Source organism: Piliocolobus tephrosceles, chromosome 2 (genome assembly GCF_002776525.5).
Source record: "Piliocolobus tephrosceles isolate RC106 chromosome 2, ASM277652v3, whole genome shotgun sequence".
NCBI classification, from domain to species: domain Eukaryota; kingdom Metazoa; phylum Chordata; class Mammalia; order Primates; family Cercopithecidae; genus Piliocolobus; species Piliocolobus tephrosceles.
The window spans coordinates 71,361,913-71,371,689 of NC_045435.1; the positions used below are offsets into that span (position 1 = coordinate 71,361,913).

General features: G+C 39.1%; 1 long non-coding RNA gene across 1 annotated transcript in view; it reads right to left on the minus strand.

The window, feature by feature from the left end:
* Positions 1-1,777: 1,777 nt before the first annotated feature.
* The window catches only part of LOC111533696, a 330,375-nt gene continuing 322,375 nt past the window's right edge, over positions 1,778-9,777 (minus strand). The window contains exons 5-6 of the long non-coding RNA XR_002728944.1: positions 4,239-4,280; positions 1,778-3,049 (exon numbers count right to left, since the gene is read on the minus strand). This is a non-coding gene — a long non-coding RNA (uncharacterized LOC111533696). The remainder of the gene's footprint in view (positions 3,050-4,238; positions 4,281-9,777) is intronic.

A 9,777-nucleotide genomic window follows, 5' to 3' on the forward strand; every position in this document is an offset into this window, starting at 1 on the left:
TATACTGGACAGAGGGATGATTCATGTTCTGGGTGGGACAGAGTGGGATGGCTTGAAATATCGTTATGCTACTCAGAACAGTGTACAATTTAAAGTTTATGAATTGCTTATTTCTGAGATTTTCCATTGAAAATTTTTGGACTGAAATTGACTGTGGGTAACTGAAGCTGCAGGAAGTTAGACTGTGGATAAGGTGGAGCTACTCTAGGTTTTATTGTAGGGACAATTTTGCATTACTACTGAGGCATGAATATTTTGGAGTCTCTACTAAATGATGCATAAATTCAATAGTGTGTCTCGACTTTGGCTGGAACTTGAATACATTTCAGTTCAGGAGGAGTTCTGGTAGTTTTTCAGTTTATAGTTCTTCAATAATTGTCTTTCCAAGTAGCTGTTCTTTCACTTGTGGAGTCTTACCCTATATAGTTTCATAATCAGCCAAAAACTCAAGAACATCCTTGTGCATATTTTGTTTTTATTTTTATTTTTGAGACAGAGTCTGACTTTGTCACTCAGGCTGGAAATGCAGTGGTACGATCTTCGCTCACTGTGACTTCTGCCTCCTGGGTTCAAGCGATTCTTGTGCCTCAGCCTCTGAGTAGCTGGGATTGTAGGCACCTGCCACCATGCCTGGCTAATTTATTTATTTATTTGTTTATTTTTGAGATGGAGTTTCACTCTCTCAGGTTGGAGTGTAGTGGCACAGTCTTGGCTCACGGCAACCTCCGCCTCCTGAGTTCAAGCAATTCTCCTGCCTCAGCCTCCTGAGTAGCTAGGATTATAGGCATGCACCACCATGCCGAGCTAATTTTTGTATTGTTAATGGAAAAAGGGTTTCACCATGTTGGTCAGGCTGGTCTCGAGCTCCTGATTTGTGATCTGCCCACTTCAGCCTCTCAAAGTGCTGGGATTATGGGCATGAGCCACCGCATCTGGCCATGCCTGGTTAATTTTTGTATTTTTAGTAGAGACAGGGTTTCATCAGGTTGGCCAGGCTGGTCTTGAACTCCTAGCCTCAAGTAATCTGCCCACCTCGGCCTCCCAAAGTGCTGGGATTACAGATGTGAGCCACTGCACCCGCCCTTTGTGCGTATTTCTTGAGCTCTTTCCCTACATATCTCCTTCCTTCCCCATACTCTGCCCTACGAATTCCAGTCATTTCAGCTTTCCCAATATGGATCCCTGTCTCCTCTACTCGGTGAGGCCCCATGTTTCACCTGGGTTTTCCTTTCCAGAGTAGCAGTTCGGACAGTATCTCTAGGCAAAAAATCAGGGCAATTGTAGGCATCACCTCATTTCCTTACTTTTTCTCAGGGATCATAGTTTTGTGCTGCCTGTTGTCCAAAAACAGTGGCTTCATATATTCCATCCAGTTTTCTAATTATTTCTGATAGATGGTCTCTTTAATGGTGGTTAGCCCATTATGGTCAGAAGCAGAGAAAGTATATTTTTTAAAAGTTCAAGTAAGGCAATTATTTTACCATAAACAGGAATAAAGGGCCCTCAGCTAAATGGTATGGTCACTTGAATTGTGACTTAGTCCCTTTGACAGCACTAGTGACAGTTGGGTTTTAAGATACGTGCCATGAGTACTGATGAAGAGGCTTATTTCTCAAATAGCAATTGTTTGTGTCCTACCATTGTGGTTTGTGCTACATCTGTGTAGAACTTGCGTTGTAATTTACTTAAAATATTTTCTTTAAGTTGACTTCCTTGTACCTTAAATTTATGTGAAAAGTAAACTATCGTATGACTATAAATGGAATTGAGAAACTAATTCTGTTTTTATAATATACATTAAACTAAGCAAATGACTCTTTACGGGGGGGAGGTCGGGGGGAGAGTCGCTGGACTACTGAAGTCATCTCATATCAGTTAGTACTTTCCTACACCTGGTTGGTTTTACTCAAACAGACCACATAGGCACTGAAAGAAGATGTGAGATGGGTGATGGAGATTAAAAAGGAATGGACATTTTCATTTATCATTTCTGATAGAAACACACAATTTTTAAAACTAGAATAAGCTTAGAAAACATCTAATCTAACCGACTCATCTCACAGATGAGAAAAGAGTCTTACAGATGGACTAGCTGCTTTCCAAAGTCTCACCACTGGTTGATTAATTCAACAGTCACTTACCAACAGATACTAAGTGCTGGACACTCTTCTAGGAGCTGGGAATACAGTAGTAAATGAAGAGACAAAATCCTTATCTTCTTAGAGTTTACATTCTAGCAGTGAGTAGAACCCCTTTTCTTGGGTCTGTGTTCAGTTGTGTATTAATAGGCTACAGACTACAAAGAACAGCACCTGAACACTTTAATAACTGTCCCCATCTTGTCCTTCAACACCTTTAGGAATCAGGTTCTTCTCCGTGTAAAATCAGCCCAATGTTGTAATGATCTCAGTCTAACCTACCTGGAATATACCAGCTCACTTCATATTTCCTAATGGAGCTACATCCCATGCTTTCAAGCTTTATCCCTATAAGAAAAAAATATCAATCGTTTTTACAAGAAAGTGCCCATGACCAGTTACATCACTTAGAATTTTCTTGAGTGTAGTTGGCCTCTGGTTGCAACACAGATCAGCCTGTAGACAGGGTCTCTTGGCTTCTTATCTCATGTAGCTTTAGGATTGTGTTCCTGCCCTGTTTTGGTCTCTCTTGTATATGACTTACCCAAGGTGTTTGTGCTGTTTATGTGTACAACCTCCTATATCCCAGTCTTGTCTTTGTTTAGATCTGGAAACTCTTCTGGTCTGAGGAAAAGAAGACTCTACTTTGACATTCCAGTCTTGAAAGCCGACTCTATTCCTGACAGCTTCGATGTTTTTCACAGGCATAACCACCCCCAGAGAGGCAGAAAAGGTAGGATGGAAGAAATCATCAGAAATGAGTTTGGGCACGCAGTTGACCCTCCTTTTTGTATTTAGATCAGTGGAATTAGTGAATACTGCTATGAACTCATGGAATTTTCAGCCTTCAGAATTCCCAGATGTCCTCAAGTTGTCTTTGAAGGATTCTTATTTTACAATGTGTGCTTTTCCTGAGAAAAGGAGAAAAACAGAGTGTGTCTTGTTAGTGGGATAGCTAAGATTTGAGGATAACTCCCTTTTATTACGGGATTGCTATGTCTCAGGCATGATGCTATGTACTTTATCATTTTCACCTTCACAACAATCCGGTGATACATGAATTATATGGGACCTCATGCTACAAATAAGGAAGTAGAATCTTGGAGAGGCCACTTAGTTTCACTAACATCAAATAACCAGTATGTGATTGGGTCAAGATCCAGTTCCATTTGTTACCAATGAAAGCCTTCTACAATATAGCTCATTAATATCAGTGTTGGGGTAAAAGTTATAAATACACAAATATGTGTAAAACATTAAATGTAGTTTTTTTCCTCATACAATCATCTATAACTGAACAAACTGAGTCAGAATCTGAAATCTGTCTCAAAATCACTAAGTAAAGTGGTGACCTGAATGAGAATGATAGTCTTTCGAATTTTTTCCAAGCTTCTTTTCAACACAGCATTTTAATTCCAGGAAAGAAACTATTCAAATTGAATTGGCTGGAATTGTTCCGTTAAAACTCAGTGTTTTTACACTTGAAACCTAGAAGATTTTTTTTAAAGTGCCAGTGTTATAACTCTGCTCTTAAATCCTCTAAACTCAACAGATATTTACTCAATTATTGAATGACATTCAAATATTTGAATGTCTCTTATTGACCATATTATGTTTTTTATTGCTACCTGTATATCCCAAATAAACTATTCTATTGCCAGACCAAAATAAAAGATAAAATATATTTTTTTCAAATTCAAAGAAGTTGTCTTTGGTCTATCTAGACTATCCATTATCCTGAAAGATTTGTAGATGCTTAATAGGTGAGAATAAAATAGAAAATGCCTTTTTCCTCAAAGTATTCTGTCGGGATGTGCCATTTGAAAGAAAAAAAAATCAGTTTAAGGAGACACATAATCACTAAACAATCTTGTTTCAGTCACTATCACTGCAAATGCAATTAGGGCCAATTCTCCTGAGTCTCTGCTAATGGAAGGAGGGTGTAACATGCATGGTTGACAGGCTCAGATAATCTGAATAACTGATTTTCAACATTTCCCCCTAATAAACCTATTTACCAGAGTTGCTAGCAAGTAATGGAAACTGCCGATTCTCGTTTCCTTCCTCTCCTCCCCACACCCGGCGCCCCAACCCAGTCACCCTTTGATGGAGATGTTAGTGAGCAGTGAATTGGCCAGAAAGCTGTGGGAGGAAGAAGAAAGAAGGAAAGTCGATCAATATTTGAATAAATAAAAGCTATTTTTATGTGATGCTTCTGCAATGGAAGGTCCTGCCACATGTGGAATATTGTCTGGGTTAATATTCTTATACATACTTGTACAATAAACCCACCTCAAATAATAGTCTTATTAAATTCATATAAGTAAGCAAAATAGCAATTCATTTTATTTGTTCAATAATATTAAAAGTTATAGATATGGTTGAAGTTTCTTTTGACATTTACCCTCAATCTCTCAGACCTGCCTCCTTACTCAAAAGGAGCCACGTCTCTCTGATATGTACTTATTATTATACAAAACATCCAGCTTTTCATCCAAGTTTTTTCTATGAATTTACATAGAAATTTAGTCAGAGAAAATAAGCATTTTTTTTGTTTTTACAGTAATAATAGCCTACCTATATAGTTTAGCTATGTGGGGTGACACTGTTATGCATTGCCCAAATCCCCCTTCAATGAAGGACTCATTGCCTCATCAGGGAGCACTTTCAGCAGACTGTCTGCATCTCTCAGCCCCTTCTTGAACCACCTCTGCTGCAATAGCCCCCTCACCCTCAGGCTATTGCCGAGACAGGCAATGGTCAGTGTCTGATCCAGTTCCATTTGGTACCAAGGTACTAGTTCCCATGCAAGCTCATTGTAAGACTACAAATGTCTTGCCATATTGGCACAGACTGGGGCAACTCAGAAAGATCTTCCTAGCCTCAGAGCTGCCTGTGGGGTGGCTGAGGCTGCTGTGGAGCCCATATCATAGCTCAACTTCTGTCTTCGCCCAATCCTGCTTCCTTAGATGCTGATGCCAAGAAGTTTCCTAATAAACTTCCAGAACAGTAACTTCCATCTCATAGTCTGCTTCCCAGGAAACCACCCGATGACATGTCGCTTGCTTAGTTTTTCACAGAATATGTCCTGGAAGCCCCATTTGCTAGTAAATATAGACCTATCTCATTATTTTAATCTTGTATTTGTGTCAGAACTGAGATGTTGTTGATCAAAGCCCTGGTTCCCTATGTTTCTGAACCTGCATCTAGACTACATCATGATTAACTATGACTAAATTAGTGTGTTCTAGCCAATGGACTGTGGAGAGAAGTGATATATGGCACTCCCAGGCCCAATCTGTTGACACTTCATGAAATTTTCCACATCCTTTCTCATCCTCCATGTGCTAACTAGATGCAAAGGATCTAGCAGAAGTTTCCAAGGTCCTAGGGACAACAGAGTCACAGAAAGCTGGGTCACTGAATCACCACGTTGAAGGCTACCTGTAAACCTCCACCTCAAATTGTTAACCTGTTCAAAAATGTAGGGGCATTTCTTACAGGAATTAGTCTCTCCTCCTTAAAAATAAAGAACTCTTCGGCTGTTTCCAGTCTCTCACTATTACAAAACACATTGCTCTGAGTATTTTGTACATGTCTCCTTGGGTGCAAGTGTTTCTCTGGTATAAATAGTAAAAACAGAAGCGAACTTGCTAGGTCTTGAAATACACAAGCTTTAAAATTCAATATTTTTGTACCATTTCCCAAAGTGGTTATACCAATTTGTATTCCTACTAGGAGTGCATGGAAATACCTCTTTCTCATAGCTTTCAAATGTGGGACTATGCCAGGCACTCTACTAAGTATTTTACCTGCCTTAAAATATTTGAGCCTCAAAGTAACTCTGAAGTGTACATTTCTATTCCTTAGCTCTGCTTTTCAGATGAGAAAACTGAGGTCAATAATTTACAGCTGAAAGAGCTAAGATCTAAACTTAAGGTTGTCTGACTCCAGATTTAGAGATCGATTTCTTTTCTCTTACATTATATTGCTTGTATACAATTCTCATTCAAAGTTAGAAGTCAGGTAAATTATTTAATTAAAGGTTATACTTTATTAGGGAGAATTAAGGACGGTAGTGGTCTTCGTGTATGGGGATTAATTGGTCATGAGGAGGTATCGTTCATAAAGGTCAAGGGTTTATTTTCATGGGTCAAACAGTATGCAGGAGGGTTAAGCCTTCCCTCTCAACTTTGAAAAAAAAAAAAGCATAAATGTATATAGATCTGTCAGTCATTTAAAAGGCTTTTCTAAAAATAAGTAAAACAAAAGCTAATAAAATCTGCATTCCGGGTGGCTGCTTGCAAAGTGGCTGTAATTACTTGGCCAAATCACATCTTGCTCAGTGTTCCTCCCTGAACTTCCTTTGTCCTCGAATTGAACATAATGCAGAGGAGGTCTGTGTGGGTCTGGGACAGGATGGAATTTGGACCAGCTGTTTTCAAAGGTTACATTAGAAACTCAAAGGCTAAAGGCAGTTACTGTGAAAACTGCCTTCTAAAGTGGGATTCCCCATCGTATCACGTGCCTGTACCAAGAACTATGGCAGGGGTGAAACTGGAAACACACAAATCTTCACAAGATGAACAAAATGTTAGACCCTATAGACAAGGCACAGGGACACATTTGACTTCCCAAATTCCTTCCATTTTTGTGGTTTTTGAGGTTACAATAGAATTTAAGTCTCTCTGGGTTCATGTTCATCTAGTTTTGACAAAATATGACTTCCTGTGTCAGTGAAAGAAGGTTTTGATTTACAAAAAAAAATGAGGCAATTAGATGAAATAGTTTCACTAACTATAAATTAATCAAAGTTAGATTTTTCTTAAAATATGCAGGGGTCAAAAATCTGGGCATGAAACAAGCACTGGACCGATTTGGGGTTTCCCTGGGTCTTACCATGTTGAAAATCCCTGAGTTCCTATAAATACCAAATTCGTTAAGGGGGCAAGAGGGCAGAGCAGAAAAAGATAAAGAGGGCTAATTGGGTATATATAATTGCTGGGCAGAAAGCTTAAATTTGGTCTCTTAGGCAAATGTGTCCCTTTAATGCTGTTACTTCTTTCTATGATGATATACATTCATTCATTTAGCCAACATCTATTGTGCTTACTACATGTCAGGCACAGTTACACACTTGTTCTACAGTGGGGGATGAAATAAACACAGACTTACAGTCTTTGAGTGGAGAGAAGATGAAATATGTAAGTCAATACAACTATTCCTAAGTAAGTATTTAGGAAAACTGAGACAGTTGCTATGAAAAAAGCAATTGGGGTACATCAATGAAGAATGAAAGCAGAGACCTATATAGATAAAGTCCTCAAGGAAGACGTGTCCGCAGAGGCACAGTTTGAATGGAGACGGATGCAGAATGAGTCGGGGTTGAAATTTCTTAGGCTGGGAGGCTGCTCACATGAAGACTCTAGGACCGGGAAGAGCTTGGGATAACTGGAGGCTAGAACATACTGGGACAGTGGCTCAAGCAGGAGGTGGAGAGGGAAGCAGGGGCTAGGGAGTTCCAGAGAGTGGAATGATCCTGGAGAGTCTTAAGCAGAGAGATGACACAGTCAAATTCACATTTTAAAAATATCACTCCAACTGCAGTGCTCACACTCTATTCAAAGGAAAAGATGGTTGAGAAAGTAAGGTGGAGGTAGGGAACTGACATAATGGGTGACTGCAATAGTTGAAGTACTGCAAGGCAGAGGAGCAAAAGTGAGATGTATTTATGTATCTGTTCCTTTGTCATTGGATGTACTCATTTGGATCTCTATCAAAGCCGCCATGAAAGTGAAATACTGTATGAATCTGACTGTATAGCATGAATCCCATTAAGCTTTCTCAGGAAAGTATACTCAGGCAAGCTGGAAGGCCATTACTTTGGTTTCAAGCTCTGACGATTGTCAGAAACAGAGTATCCAAAGTGCCCAGATCTCTGATTATAGCAACGTGCAGAACTTGTGAGATTTTGCAAGTGTTCCCATGTGACATGTGGTGCATGAAGTTGCCATGGCAGTGAACTCCTCCAACAAGGATATTAGGAGGTATACTTACCTGAGTCTCTTTTCCATTTCCTTGACATGAGATTGAATGGAGAAGGCAGAGAGTAACAAGTGTAATGAGATTCTGTTTTGTCGATGTTTATGCTCATGGAATATCTGAAAAGAAAGGAAGGTATGACATCTATTTTTTCAAATGGCAGTGAATAGATGGCAGGAGGCTTAGGAGCTGTTCATTTTGAAACTTCAGTGGAGATTTTTGACTGGCTTTTACATATCCCACTGTTTGTGGATATGCTCCATCACAAGCAGACGTTTTCAGTGCTGTAGTGGGCCAAACTTTGTTTTATTTTAGTGTTTGTCCACCAAAGATGTCTGTGAAATTTCTAATGTTCATTTGTGAACTGTTCTGGAGAAAGTAGGGAATTGGAAGTCCTGAGCAGTGGAATTGCCAGGCACTGGTTGAACATGTATTTGAGATCTCTAGCCATGAATTTAAAGTGATGCTAATCAGCACTTTTGCTTTTAAATAGCTACAATGTCTTCTAAGGCAAATAATATCTCCAATAGGAAATTGATTTATTGTCCATGGTATCTGTGGTTTGAGGTTTTCTTTCATTGAGTGATAAATATTTTTTGAGCATCTATTTTGAGCCAAACACTGTATGGACAAAATAAGCTAAGGGGAGCAGAATGAGGAAATAAAAAGGACAGAAGATAGAACTTAGGGATAAAAATAACTCAGGAAAAGGAACTTTAAAATCCCCTTGGCGTTCACTTCCCAGTCTTTCATTTTCCATCTACATCACCTTAGATGAGTCACTTAATCTATGCTTTTGTTGATCACTTTAAATTTGAAGGCTTAACTAAACTACAGAGTCCTTAGTGGTCTTTAAGGGAAAGATGTAATCAAAATGCTAGGCATGACACATATATTATATTTTACATATCTCTGAAACAGATATTCTCCAAAGATCTTGGTATCATTTAATAGGTAGATGCAGCAAATAACTTGGATAAAGTTCTCCCTAGAGGTTGACAACTTGGTGAGGTTTTTTGTTTCCAAAAGAAAAAGAAAAAAAAAAAAAAAGAAATTGCTGTTTGGTGGGCTTATTTGCTCTGAATTTTTGCTGTCTCACCTAGAAAATGAGCATAGAAACTTGGGAACTTGGCGGGGGGGGGGGGGGGAGAGAGAGAGAGTGTGTGTGTGTGTGTGTGTGATGTTGAGTTAAATGTGGGCAATGTTAGCCATTTGTCTTTTTTTACGTCAAAATTAAAAAGCACTTAGAACACAGAAATCAAAGCCCCACCTCACTGGCTTTTACTTTCTGAATTCCCATGCTGACATAATCCCAAATGCTAATTTAGTCAAGTATGGCTAATCCTCTAGAAGCCTCAGCAGTCAACCACGTAATTCAGTGCCACTTTACAGAACTCTCAATTTAATTTTTCATATTTGTCAAGGAGAAGGATAAAAGTGTGTTCACCCTGTAAAGTAGAAACCACACTGAAGGAACTGCAATAATGCAGAACTTCCTATCATCCATGATGACGCACCAGCCTTTCCAACTCCATTATCTAGAGCTGTGATTCTCAATCAGAGGCAACTTTGTCTCTCAGGGGACATACACAATGTC